This window comes from Strix aluco, chromosome 13 (genome assembly GCF_031877795.1).
Source record: "Strix aluco isolate bStrAlu1 chromosome 13, bStrAlu1.hap1, whole genome shotgun sequence".
Lineage (NCBI taxonomy): Eukaryota > Metazoa > Chordata > Aves > Strigiformes > Strigidae > Strix > Strix aluco.
This window is the reverse complement of record NC_133943.1, coordinates 4434334-4447038: the sequence shown is the minus strand read 5'-3', so window position 1 is coordinate 4447038 and position 12705 is coordinate 4434334. Positions and strand designations below refer to the sequence as shown.

At 40.4% G+C, this 12705-nt stretch overlaps 1 protein-coding gene across 1 annotated transcript in view; it reads left to right on the top strand.

Moving 5' to 3' along the window:
• The window catches only part of TRPC7 (transient receptor potential cation channel subfamily C member 7), a 79518-nt gene that overhangs the window by 33925 nt on the left and 32888 nt on the right, over positions 1-12705 (top strand). The window lies entirely within an intron of this gene.

Sequence of the window (12705 nt, the reverse complement as noted above, 5' to 3'; positions counted from 1 at the left end):
ATTTATATTGAAAATTATTCTTTAATACCCATGATTTCACTTTTACAGCTGCTGATGCAGTCTGCATTTTATCACACTTTTATTTCCAGAGTCTGGGAAAGATGTCAAGGGCACCCATCCTCAGGCAGGAGAGCAATTGTATCTGTAGAGCTTCATCAGGCCTTTGCACAAACAAAGTCTTCCTTGTTCTTTTAAATTCTTTGTTCCTTCATCACCCTCATGCAGTGCAGTCACCACAGACAGAATAGTATTTTTCTTTAACAGTTGCAGCTGGTCTACCGGCTTGTCCCACCCCCTGCCCAGCTCACAGACCTCACAGAGTTGTCCTCCCCCCTCAAAATGGCCACGGAGGCCAGAAGGAGGCAGAGAGAGCAGAATTTTGAAACCAAGAGCCATCACATTGCATTTTATGGATTTAAATTGACTCTGCCACCTTTTGTATTTTTCTTCCTATGTGCCCATCTGAAAATTTTAGGGATGCAGTTGATGCTACATATACAGTTTAAATTTGAAGTCCTACTTTTGTTTCCAACACACTATCTTCCTGATCTTGAATTCAGCAATTGGTTTCAGTTGGTTGGAGGCAGAGGCTGCACCTCCCTTGTGTGTAGAGTGCACATCATGCCCGCACAGCAGGGAGCTCAGCCATCAGCCTTGTAGTAGCTTTTAGCCCAAAACACTGTGCTTCTTGTGCCTCTTTTTGAAGGGCAAATCCCTGCTTGAAAACCCCCAAGTCTGGGGGCAACCTGTCCTTGAGCTGAATGTTCACAGACCTGTTCACTGATCGTGTTCTATCGGTGCAGGAAAACCTTGTATGTACATTGGAGTTAAAAAGGAGACTGAAGCCTTCTAACATCCTCTATTCAGTAAACCTGCAGCTGGAACCTACAACAGGTTTTTGCCCAGGCCCTAAATGGTTTTTCTCTGCACCTTTTCCTTTGTGCTTCCCATTAGAGTTCCCTGCTACCTCGCCCCTTTGCTACTCAAAAAAACAAGTTCTTTGCTCAACTGAAAGGACACACTTTTTTTGATCATTATCTTTTTTTCCTAATTTACAAAATTTGAGATGAATCTTGGAAAATTGTTCAAGACAGCATCAAAAGTTCCAGTCTTCACTTGTCTGTCTCTTTTTTCCCCTTTTTTCTACAAAGCATGCTACTAGCACATTTGAGACGCTGGCAAGAAAACAAGTTTAAGGCTCTAATATAATTGAAGGGTTTATATAGAAGTTTATTGAAGAATTAAGAAACTCTGCTTGAACTTGTTTCACAGCAAGGAGAAAGCTAAAATTACAGTGATTTACGAAGTGGTCTTTAAAAATGCTGTATTACTCTAATTCTCTACGCTTCCTGAAAGAACTAAATAATCACTCCGTACTGCAGGATTCTTGGAAAACTGCACTCAAATGTCCTCTCTTCAAGTTTTCCAGAGCAATTTCTCCCTTCAAATTAGCTGTCTTAATGATTCATGATTTCTCGAAAATTATTAAATGGGAACAGTTTGTCAAGAGCAAACCAAACAATTTGCAAACATTTGAGCATTTGCCAAGTCTTGGATTCTTTCCAAGAAATGGACTTTTAGCCCATGTTATAGGATTGTTGCAAATTTATTATTATCTCCCCTAGTATTATTATCTATGCTTCACATTTGCATACTCCAGTCAAGAACGGATTTCTTTCCTCTCCAGCAAAGGGAGGAGAAAGGTTGAGTGCATGAAGAGAACCAGAGCGCCCTGCTGATGCTGTACCAAGGCTGTTCAGGTGGTTTCTTTGGATATTGTAGAAGAGGGCTGGGGAACCGTCACAGTGTGAGAGCAAACACTGTGGCAGAGAGCAGCAGCTACTCATGGAAATGACAAAATTAAAAGCAGCATTAAGGTGAAACAGGAATTATTCAGGCTGGGTGTTTCTGGTGGATTATAGCCAAAAGTGGCTTGAGTTGCTAAATTGGAGTTCTGGTCCCAAGGAAAGAAAATAAAACTGAACTTCTTGAGCTAAGGATGCTCTCAGCTGTTCTTCATGCAGGCTTACAGTATCTAAGTGAGGGGTTTACTTCATGTTCTTTACTAAAAAATGCAGAATAATGTTTTTTCTCTTCTCAAAACAATTAAACAATTTTGTTTTCAATCAGATACTCAAAATATAAGGGTAGCACAGGTTTTCCCTGTGTGTGAACTTATTTCTGATTAATCCAGGATATGATTTCTACCTGTGAGAGGCATAGGTACAGAGGCTGGGCCAACTCTGTCTTGGACTCTTCCCTTGGACAACCCCCAATGAGAAAATGCAGTTTTTGATGTACCACAACAAAAGCATTTTACTGGTGTATATCAGCTTTACAGAGCCCTTCATATTTTCTGTTCTCATTTTTTGTCTGTTCTGTAATGCTCCTTTCTTGTCATGCTTTAATGTTGACAGGGGGCTTATATGTCAACATTTACCTTTAGGTCTAAAGCTCTTGCTTCTCTGTAGGAGGTGTCATTCGTTCTCCTTCTTTCCCAATGTCAGAATTATTGTTGCTGTATTCTTTTAATAGCAAATGTTGAGTGCCCACCTCTGCTTTCTCAACAACCCAGTTCATAGCCATCACAAAGCCAGAGCACCTTTCTCTTTCACGAGTTTTTATTTAATTAACAGTAAGACACACAAATTGGGTTTGAAAAAAAAAATAATAAGAATTAAACAGAACACCAGATGGCTGTATAAATCCTATTTAATAGAGAGCTGGAACAGGAACTTTTCTCATAACTGTATTATTAATAATTAACATATGGAGGATGCTCTGAACAGAATACTCATGGCTGCATTAGATTATAATTTTTCACTGCATTGGTCACGCGACTCAGATACTCAAGGGCATGAGAAGTCCCAGCTCTCGTCAACTGCTGCAGCAACCTGTACTCACCGTTCATTCGCTCAGAGGATGCGGTTTTACCCTGCACAATATCTTGTGCACGAAATGCCTTCCAGGGTCCTTCTCACCATTGAATGGGGCCCCACCCGCAGCATTTCCCCCCCCCCGCATGGGAGCTAGAAAAGATTAGTCCCTGAATGAGCAAAAGAACCAGCCCTGTTCCTTCTGTGGAGACAGCTCTGACCCTCAAAATGTGCAGTAGTAGACACTGCCCCAAACACACACTGGGGCAGAGCTGAGCTAGAACATCCTTAGGAAGGTTAACTGGAAAAGCTTGGTGTTTGCAAGAGATGCAAAATGAAATAATCTGGAGAACAGAGGAGAAGTCCAGAGACAACAAGAAGTTCTGAAACTCCTCCCTTTGGAGAGCAAGGAGTATATCTGTGCCACATGCCGTGGCGGGTAGCTATGGCTCTGCAACCTCTCTGTGCTTTCAAATTGCAATTATCCTGCAAATTCCTGCAATGTCCTGCCCTGGGGAGGGACCGCTGCAGGGAAGAGGTGGAGGGGGCACACCAGGACACACCACCCACTGCCTCACACACAGCCTGTGCATTACCCTTAACACAAATGGGAAACTGCATTTCGGTAACCCAGAGGAAATGTTTCAGCTGCACAGCTTTCAGAACTGCGTAGGTCACAGAAAATCTCTCTTACAACTGTTTGTCCTTTAGAACAAAATTAGGTTTAGGAACTTCTCACGGACAAACATTGATATTTCTGTACCCCAATGGTTGTAACATGCACAGATATGGCTTGAAGCAGGACAGGATTATGCTTTGTCATCTCAATGTGAAGCGTCAATGAGGAGACCTCAAGAAAAAAGGCTTTCAGGAAGTTGGCTTTCTGCTTTTGTTTCTGTAACCTCTGGTTAATTTTTCCCCACTCTTTAGTTTCAGGAATATTTAACTGAGGTCTTGTGGAGTTATTGAGGGTTTGGATTGTGGTGGTGAGAAGAAAAGTGTCTCTTGTTTCCATCACTGGAGAACCAATTGATAATGTACAAATGTAATTTATTATCTACGTGAACATTAGAAACACCCTGGTCACTCTAGACTCTTAAGCTTATCCATGTAATTTTTCTTTTTACAGTTCTAATTGCATATTACAGATGTTTTGTCAGAGATTGGAAAGAGAAGGACTTACTTCCCCTCCTCACAGAAAGTGTTTCTATGTCTCTGAGTATTTCATTAGCAAGGTTCCTTCCTCCCACTAAAATCTGTGGTTCTGATTATTTCTTTTTGCCCAGATGTTTTAATTTCTTTTCTTTTCCAAGATGAATCTCATTTTGTTATTTCCTGCCCATACATCTATCCTCTCAAGGCTTGAATGAATCATTTCTCCATCCTGAGTGGTGTTTGCAATATTGCCAATTTACTGTAATATGCAGACTTAATTATTTTCATTTGTAAAGTGCCACAGGGTCTTAGATGTCCATAAAGACACTGACAAGAGAGCACAGGACCACATCAAACCCATTGTATGGATGTCTATCACAGATCAAAGGACTTAAAATTACCTTTATTAATAATAAAATTCTCTTAGAAAAGAGCAGCTAATGTGGTCTGCTATAAACCTGACACTAGTTGCCTGCAGTTTTGGCTTCATCTATCTCTCAATAGGCAGTAGACGTGTTAATGTGCATTTTGGATGGAAAGTCAGATGGGGATGAGTACAACCCCTCAAAAAAATAAAGTTCAGCATTTTAAGTTCTTGAGGGTATTTTCCTAAGTAGTGTTCAAATTCAGATGTCTTCATGGGTACTGACCCAGCCTGTGGCTCTCCTACATGAGATTCTTGTCACATACCTGTAGATGTCTACATCTTTCCGGGACTCTATACCTCATGGTGAGAGGAGTCTCGTCCTATCAGTGAGTCTTTCTCTCCATCAGCTCTGCTGGGAGTGAAGCCATCTGCACTGGAGGCATCTGAGTTTGAGCACCAGCCTAGCCTTTCCTCACCACATAGCCAAGGGAAAATAGTTTACTGACTCCCATGGGGGAGGAAGAGGCTATAGCATTTTAAATTTCTCCTGTGCCCACTGTGGTTGTATTTTTAGATACCAAAGGGAGCTTGTTGTTTGGTGGCTTTTTATTGTGGCATGTTTTCAGATGAATAATTAAATAATAAGGATTTCCTAGTGGTCTTGATTCTGCACAGATATAAAAACCCTGGAATGTTAAAGGCTGGGACTTCCAATTCATTTTCTTGTTTTCAGATAAATAATTCAGTGATAAGATTTATTCGTACATGTAAAAACAGGAGAAACCAGACATTAGCAATAAATCTCTTCAGAAAACATGCAGTCCACTAGATTATGAAACAGAACTTTTCTCAAGAGCCAACCACCTTATTCTCTACCTTATAGAATAATGTTTAGCACAAAAAGAACCTCTCTCCTTGTCTCAGGGAAGAAAAATTATAAAGAAACTTTAGGCAGAACAAGGTTTAAACTGAGCCAATTAAAGAATTTGTGTAAACTCTACATTTTCCTCTTATACACCTCAAATATATGAGAAAATTTTATATCACATGAATTGAAATGTAACGGAACGACAGAAAAATCCCCCTCTATTCCTTCCATTACTAAGAGGATTATTAATGTTGTGTTTTCACTCAGCACTGGAGAGCATTTCTGTCAGTGGACGAATTGCATTTGAAATGGTCCTGGCAGTTTTATTTACCCCATTATTTTTGTTTTCTATTAGACTAATTTGTTTTTATTGGGTTTTATTTTGTGCGTGTTTAACAATCTGGTGCCTGGTCAAATCCTGTTTTCATCCACGTTGCTCATTCTAGCAGGGCCACACCATCTCCTTTGCAGAGCTGCACCGCACGGGTGCTTTTGGGCAGTTACACAAACATTGGGATGCTGGGATGACCTTCACTGCCTTGGTTCTGTCTTCTGGTCACCTTTGCAAAGTGAGATCCCGGTCCTGTTAATGTACTCACTGATTTAGCAGAGAGCAGAAGATCTATCCCAAACAACACACTTTTATAGAACAGACTGAGACACAGGAAAGAGATGTGGCTGTAAACAGTAGCTATGCTAAGGTTTTAAGTGTTTTAAATCAGAATTTTGGATTAAATAACTCACGTCAACCCACAAGTGGATCCAGATATTGGATTTCCATAAAACTGGGGAATATGTGAGTATCCTGGGATTTGATGCAGCCAGGTAGTTCCCCACTGCCAAATGGCTCTAATAAGAAAGATATTTTGGTTCAGAAAGGTGCATGTGAAAGGTTTTATAAAAGGTGTAATTTACTACTAAAACCATAATAATACTTCTAGCTTTATGCCTTAAAAGTAACTCAGAGACTGAGGTTGCACAATTTGTTGGGTTTTTTTTCCTGATAATTCCAGCTCATCTGGGCTCTGTCTACAAATGTAAACCTTTTCCCTTTGCTATCAGGTTTATAAATGCTGAAGTTAGACTCCAGATATCAGGTCTAAATATTCACCAAGACTGTCATGAAGCTCCTCCACGGGATGAGCAAGAACCTCATGAATATTTGTGTGATGCCATTAGACAGTCAAATGAACCCCAGGGACAGAGGGAAAGCTGCAGAAATCCTCAGGAGAGGGACGTTTCCTTGCTTCATGTTCTCTGTGTGTGTCTGCAGCAACTGCAGTATCTCAGAGGACCTTTTCTCATGTAGTGTTTATTTTTATGCAATGGTCAGATCCTGTTGAAATGAGTCTTGATCAGCTGAACTTTCTTTCATCCAAGTTGAACAGGACTTCATGAAATTATTTTTTGCATCTGGATGAAGGAAATTGGACCTGCTGATTTACTCTCCCTTGTAAGATTACTGTGGTGCAAAGTGTTTTAAAAACTGGGTCTGTGACAATGGACAGAGTTTAACTATAATTAGAGCAGGTCTCTTTTGTGAAAATGTCACAGTCTCACAGCATGGGTACTTGGACTGGAACTTTACTTATTGTTTTTAATTCATAAATAATAGAGCAAGTAGTTTTCTATTTCTTTCTTAAACTTTCTACAGTTTTACTTGTACCTCTTATCGGGCACAACAGCAAACAGTGAGCCAAGTTCCAGACATATTTACCCTCTGACAACCTCATTTGTCATAGTTTAATAGCACAAGCACTTGCTAAAGGCAGATTTTTTCCGCACTCCGGATCATGAAATAAATATATCCCAACTGCTTCTGTTAAGGTATCTCAGAATAGTTTCTTCAAAACAAAGGGCTCTTTGTTCACTTAGAGGTTCACAGAGCAGAGTACAAGGTGAAGATAAGAAAAGGCATATGCATATGTTGGCCTTTTCCTGTACTCTGTATTTCCTAGTAAGCTTCAGTAATTTCCACTCAGCTCTGTCATCTCCTGTTCTGCATCAGGTGAAACGACTCTGCAAGTAGGTGGGTTTTTTAGAAGATCAAAAAACTGTTCCAACACATTTTCCATTTTTTTTTTCAAGTTTTCTTTTTTTTTCAAAAATGCTATGTTTCAGTTCAAGAAAAAGATTTTATTCAGTATAATTCCAGACTCTTTATTTAGGCTTTGAGTCTTAAAAATGCTTAAAATATCAAAGGAACCTTCAAAAGTGAAAAGTGGTTTAAAAGCAAGGAACTTATATTTTGTTTTAATGTTTTCATTGCCTTTTTTTGTCTGTTGTGTGCATGTGGGCATATGTTTACTCTTTAATTCATCTGATCCTCTTTGGTGAAATGGCAGTATACTTTTTACCCTTCAGGGGAAGAGCAGTAATATCCTGCTTCGACCTTTCCCTGAGTTTCTTCCACCCCTGCTAATGTTTGCTGATACTCCCACAGCATCTTCAGCAACCCACTGAAAAAGGATGATTTCATATCCCCTTTGAGGCAGGTTTCGCTGGGAGAAACATGACATTGCCTACACAGAAGCGGAGATGGGCAGGCCCAGCTTTCCCTCCCTCCCTGCCTCTGGTTTTGCTCAGGCACAGCACCGGTGCCAAGCAAATGCCAACGCACCTTCCAGTCCAGGGCTGGCTTCGGTCCTGCTGGGAACACCAGCACAGCAAGCTCAGCTCAGGCTGTGTTTGTCTGTGACGTGTGTCATGAAGTCTCCTTACTAACACTTACATACTTTCATCTTTTCAGAGCATGGAATGTGTGTGGTTCAGACCCACCTGTTTTTTCCAGCGTGTGGATCCCTGTTTAGACTAGATATTAGGAAGTATTTCTTTACAGAACGGGTAGTCAGGCGTTAGAATGGGCTGCCCAGGGAGGTGGTGGAGTCTCCATCCCTGGAGGTGTTCAAGAGGCGGGTTGACATAGCGCTTAGGGATACGGTGTAGTTGGGATCTGTCAGTGCTGGGTTAACGGTTGGACTAGATGATCTTCAAGGTCCCTTCCAACCTAGATGATTCTGTGATTCTGCAGGAGTACTGCTCCTGTGCTGCCTGGTGACATCCCTGGCAAAATGGGAAAAGCCACATATACAATCCACTTGATGCTCCCCTCATCTTCCCTCATAATTCAGAGGCACGGAGTGATGATTGACTCATTTGAGTCATCAAAACGGTTTTGGCATTTTCGCCAGGATCTTCAGCATTTGAAGCATTACACACCCAACCAGGGGTTCCTGTGAGCAGGTGCTGCAGCCTAGAATGTGTTAATCAATGTAGGCTTGCAGAATCGATGAGCTACATCAAAAGACAAATCTTTAATAATGAACCCAGAAAGGTTGTCCGAAGGGCATGAACACAGCTATATGATGGAAAGAAGAATGGCTCGTCCCTGCCCCTGACAGTGTCTCTTGACATTACCAATGTTCTCCTGAAAAATCTATTTATGCAGCAAATTTTCCAGCTCTCACTCACTGATTAAACACACCGCTGCTCACCTGAATTGCAGCTTTTGTTTGCTGAGACTCGCCAGCATTTGTTATAAGGCTTACAGTGAAGGGACGAGCTGGAGAGGACATGACAGGGGTATCTCTGTGAAAGCAGGACATTAAAGTCACTAGTTTGCGTTGTTAGTTCTGACGTGCAGGATTTTAAAGTGTTTTCACTGGTTCACTGAGTTTTTCGTTCCTACCTCAGCCCCTGGCTGTTTAGTGTAGGGTACATTAGCAAAGCAAGATGATCTTCTCTGAGTGGTTAATTCTTTTGCCTCAGTGGTAGATTCCTGCACTCATAAGGGAAATAGAATTATTTCAGTAATAAAAGAGATACTGGGGTTTTTCTGCACGATTAATTCCAATCATCTGAGGCTGACCTCTGCCTTTTACCTGTCTTGCTATAAGTTTCCTTATTTCCGCTGACAGCATTTTTCTGTCCAAGATAGGTGTCTTCTTTTTTTTTTTTCTTTTCTGTTTGATGTGTGAGCATTGTCTGACACTCTGAAGAAATTCCTGGGTTTTTGTCATCTGACTGTAGCTTATCTGTTATGTGTCACAGGATGAGAGATGCTCTTCAGGTAGGGACCCTGGGGTGCTTTGGACAGGGAGTTTAAACAGTGCCTAATCCCTGACAGATTAGGTAACTGCAGTGCTAATACTGAACTGCAGCAGTGACTGGGGTCCTCATCACAGACTCTTCCTCTGTCCGATATAATATAAAATAAAAAAATCAAAGTCTCTATTACAGTGTTTTCTATGAGAAGTAACTTCATATACAGTTACAGAGATATAGAGGCACTTTATTGTCTGTGTAGTGAAACTCATGCATTTTTGAACAAGTATGCTGAGAGAAAAAATCTCACTCTGTCATGGGAGCTGTAAAGTGCTTTCCCACAACGCATACACACGATAAGCTACGAGAAAGAGCTGTCACTCATCAAATTAGACAGCAATGTGGAAAAGTTATCTTTCAATGTGGTATCCGCAGTGGTCTCTAAAACATTCTCTTTATTTCTATGTGTAAAACAGTTCCTTTGGGCCTTCAATTCCCACTGAAGGCTTTGAGAGATCTTTTCCATATTCTAGACAAATATTCACCTCGCTCCTTTAATCCCCTGTAGCACAGAACAGTGGCTTTTGGAGATGTCAATACCTTCCTGTGTCTTTCAGTGGCTCTCAAAAATACCACTTTGGCAGCTTCATTATTTGAGCTGGCTCTTTAGATTGATGTGTGATTTTATTTTTTTTAGCCTTTTTTTAACTGAAAAGAATGTGTAACTGATAGGCTGGAGGGAAGTAAAATTTTCTTCCTAAATCGAAGAGGTGTGCATGGTATAAGGAAAAACCACGGCCATTCACTGCGGGCCCTGTGCCATGGGACCAGAAAAGCTCCCACTGCAGTTTCTAAATGCAGAAGCACTGGAAAACATTTTGCTTGAGCTCCCAGATCCTGATGCATTGCCTTTATCAGCTTGGAGGGAACTCACTCTGCCCATGAGATAAAGCACTTAATGCTTTTACATGTCTCTTTTTGGACCCACGCAATCCCTTCCATTGCCAGTGTTTCCACTTCAGTCAGCAATAGCTTGCCCTTCTGCACAGCCCAGGCCACACCAATCTTGTTGCAACACTTTCTGCCTTTCTCTTCTCTGGGATGCAATGCAGCAGCAGCCACAGTTTGCCCCTAAAAGCCTCCTAGCCTCTTTTTCCAGTGCTGAAGAAAGGGAAATAGCATTTAATGGGAACTTTGAAAAAGCATTGCAGCATTTAGGCCTCTGAAATTCAATATACTGTATCACCATCTTTCATTACACTTTGAAGCATTCTGCTTTGAAGCTTTTGTCTCAAACTCTGTTCTTTTCTGTGCCTATGACACTAAGTAAAGCATTAGTGTAATCTTTAACTTGGTGTCAGTGCCCATTCTCAGAGAAGAAAGTTAAATGTCTCTGTAACGTCTCTGATGAGACCTAAGATCAATTTCTGAAATTTTGATAGAGAGGGGATTGGCATTGTCCAAGCATCACTGTGTATTTCATTAATATCTGATGGAGCAAACATAATGAAAAACTTTACTGCTTGCTGTAAGCAAATAACAGATCAAAACTCATTCACGCTCTTATCTTTCTTATCCTGATCTTATTTTTCTCTCATTTCTGTAATAATCAGAGTAAGATGAACACCATCAAGGCTCTATGGCATGCTGCCAATCTTTATTGCCTTGTACAAAATAAATTGTTCCAATGAACTGGGTTTTATGGCAATTCCTTCTCAATTTTCCTATATTTTTATTTTCATTGTAGCTGTTCCCAGACAGAGTGAAAAAATGAACAGATTAAAATGTCTGATGAATTCTCTGAAATGCCAACCAGCAAAAGTCTTTGACTGTCTCATTGCCAAGGACAACTGAATTTCTTTGTCTGAATCAATTCTCATAATGTGGTGAACAATTACAAGAGCAGGAGGAAGCCTGGCTGTTGCTTTGGCCCTTCATCTCAGAAGTCTGCACATCTACCAGTGTAATTTTCCTTTTCATGAGTTGCTACAATTGTTGTAGAATTCATCATATCTGAAAATAAAATTTACAAAGGGAATCAATTCTCTGTCTAGCATCCTTCCATTTCATCTTTCTGTCCATTTGCCAGAAAGATAATAAGCCCTAGCAGCATTAGCACAGACATAAACACTGGGCATCAGGAAATGCCTCCTTGCGATACTGCTGTCATCACCTTAACCTTAAATGCTCCAAAGGGCTAGGACTGATGATTTATAGATTAACTTTTTTGAAAGCTTTCTCTTTTCGAAAGCAGCTTAAAAGAAAGCATATTAAAATGTTAATATTTCCAGGAAAAAATTCTAAAGACAAAAGAGCTTAAAGCTACCTATCAATTTTCTTCACTCTGATTGATTTAGTCAGTGGAAGGGGTAAAGTCTTATTTTCTGATTTTTTTTCTTTTTGAGAAATGCAGGCTCCAAAGCCTAATTCATCTGAAGAAGCACATTTTAAATAGCTGCTAATGTGCTGTTAAAGAAGAAAACACTCTATTCCACGGCAATCCTAATTACTGTGCAACTGTATTTCATTCTGCGCTAGCAATGAACTGATCATTTAAACTCACAGTTCTGTTACTATGCAAACATCTAGAAAAGAGTACATTAAATTCCCAGTTTGATCATCGTTTCATAGATAGTGAAGATGAACCCACAGCTAGAATTTTCTCTGCTTTTGAATCCCAAGGAAACTACAGACTATGGCTGAAATCCCCTCAGCTGGTTGCAGCTTAAAGGGCTGGAGCAGGGAAATGGGGCAGCTGCCAGATACGGGCCATCTCCACCCTGCCAGGCAGGGGCAACAGTGGCCACGAAGCCCCTAGCAGCCACTGCTTCCCTCCTCTCTTTCTCTCTCTACCTCCATCTTCCCTCTCACCTCCAGAAGGTTCTGCTTTTTGAAATAGTGGAGGGTTTCATCTTTCCCTCCTAAACATTTATTCAGCCACAAAACTCATAAATGAAACACTCTGTTCTGCTAATGCAATCAGCTACATTAGCAACATATTTATTTTTCATCTTTCCTTTCTGCTATTTTGCCTTTTAATTATCTTCTTTGTGATTAAAGATAGTCACATTCTAAATTCAATCACCTTGAAGAACAATATGAAATAAAGTAGTTTAATATTTTATTATAAAACTCTTCTGTGGGATCCAGTGATGCTGTAATTTTACCATTAAGAAATTGCCCTTTTCAGTTGTCTGCTGCTCGCCTTTTCTTTTTCCTCTGAACAATAAACTGAAGAAGAGTCTCAGTTACAGGATACAAAACATGTACTTTCTGTACCAGAGCACCACAGCTTTTCCTTCTGCTTTTAAATTTGTCTTTTTGTCCGATCAGTAAAGAATGAGCTGTCATTTTTTGAAAGGTACTCTGAGAGAAAGTATTTAAAGTAGCAAAAT